Source organism: Marmota marmota, unplaced genomic scaffold (assembly GCF_001458135.2).
Source record: "Marmota marmota marmota unplaced genomic scaffold, marMar, whole genome shotgun sequence".
Classification (NCBI taxonomy): Eukaryota; Metazoa; Chordata; class Mammalia; order Rodentia; family Sciuridae; genus Marmota; species Marmota marmota.
This window is the reverse complement of record NW_026000205.1, coordinates 11,256,836-11,258,818: the sequence shown is the minus strand read 5'-3', so window position 1 is coordinate 11,258,818 and position 1,983 is coordinate 11,256,836. Positions and strand designations below refer to the sequence as shown.

General features: G+C 43.0%; 1 pseudogene; it reads right to left on the bottom strand.

Moving 5' to 3' along the window:
- LOC107151677 lies at positions 1-1,345 on the bottom strand (annotated as a pseudogene).
- Positions 1,346-1,983: the final 638 nt, after the last annotated feature.

Genomic DNA, 1,983 nt, shown 5'->3' with positions numbered 1-1,983 from the left:
TTTGCCCCAGTTATGACTCTTCTACTTGGCATGGTTGTTTTACAGGATGAAGTCATAAAACAAAACGGAGTCACATTTGCTCCTACTACCACAAGTTCAAGGTACTTTGGGAGAATTCTAGTGTCCCGGATGGCCTGAAATAAAGCAGAGTTTGTATTCTCAAAATACTCTTAAATCCAAATAAATGATGTGTGGGTTCAGGAGCTCAGATTTCTCCTACTGACACTATGACATTTGAAGAACATTTGTTATGAGAGTTTCACACTGATTTTATTTCGTTCTTTCTGTATGAGCCTCTGTGCTTCCTTTTCCATTTTCTCCCTCTGCAGCTCTGCTGCTCTTTCTCTGTCTGCTATTCTGCTGCCTCAGAACTTCTGCTTGCCAGGCTGCATCTTCCCATGCATTGGTATTTTCTTGCCAGGTATCCAAGTCACCTAATTCAGAAGATTGTTAAATAAGAGGCATATCTTGTGTAGCAGCTAATCTACTGGAGAAACCTGTGCACCATCTGGGACGCTAAAATCTAATGGTTCTCTCTTCTTAATAATCATTTTCTGAGTTTTCCTTGTAGTTGGTGTCATGTCCTTAAAGTAGTCAGGTTCCATTTGTTCCAAAGCATTTTGTTGTGCGGCCACCTTACCATTCCTGCCTTCAGCCTTCGCACGGTGGGTGCATCTTCATCCCAGGAAGCTCCTCTTCCACATCAGCCTGCTTAGGAACTGGTGAATAATCACCTGTAGTTGGCCAAGTTATTTGGTCTCCACTTAATTTACTTATTTTGCCAGATCTGCATATTGATCTCTTTAGGACTGAGAATACTGTGCTAGGCAGGTACAAACTTTAAATTAGCTGAAACTGAGTGATGGCCGTGATGGGAATCAAAACCTGCCCGTCCCTGTCCCCGCCCGGTGGAGGCTCCGAGCTGCCAGGCATTTCTGGAGCTCGGGCTCCGCCTTTCCCGTCCCAGCCCCACTCATTCACAGCCTGCTGGCGGCTCCCGCTCAGGAAACCCTCTCCCAGCCCCTCCCTCACCCAAGTGGTTTTCTTATTCATCCTCAGTCATCCTCTAGAAAGTGATTTCCGTGACAGCAGGGATTAAAACAAAACAAAACAAAAACTGTTCCCCCTTTTAACTTTTATTATGAAAATTTAAGCATACAGCAGAAATAGTACAAGGGTTGCCCGATGCCCACCACCTGAGGTTAACAATTGTTTACATTTTGTCATGTTAACTGTATACATGTGTTTTTGTCAAACTGCTTGAAAATATTTTCCAAATACCTTTCACATCACTCCTAATATGTCAGCATGTATCTCAGAGAAATGTCATGTTTCTTTACGCCATTATCACTCATAAGAAAAAGTTAATTCCTTAAAATCTCCTGTTCAGTTCATAATCAGATTTTCCAAATTGTACCAAAATAGTTTGTTTTTTGAACCAGGATATAATTGAGGTTCATATCTGCATGTGGTTATTAGGCCTCTAGGACTTTTAATGTTCTACAGTAGCGCTTCACACCCCACCTACCACCTGCCATATAAAGGGGAGTTTGTTTATTTATTTAGTTAGTTAGTTAGTTGGAAGGATTGAACCCAGGGTGCTTTCCCACTGAGCCATATCCCCAGCCCTTTTTATTTTTGATTTTGAGACAGCATCTTGCTAAATTGCTTAGGGCCTCGCTAAATTGCTGAGGCTGGCCTCAAACTTGGGATCCTCCTGCTTCAGCCTCAAGTCACTGGGATTACAGTCATGCACCACCATGCTCAGCTTAAAGGGGAGTCTTCAAAGCCAGCTGTCTTGTAGAATGTACCTCACTCTGGACTGTTTTGCTGTTTTCTTCATGCTGACATTGCTCTTCCTCTACCATCATATGAACTGGAACTTAATTCTACAGACCATTTGCAGGTTAAATAGTTTTTGCAAGGCTCCTTCCTGTGTGCAACCGCCTTATTGCTTCCCAACAGGAAGTACCCGATGCCAGG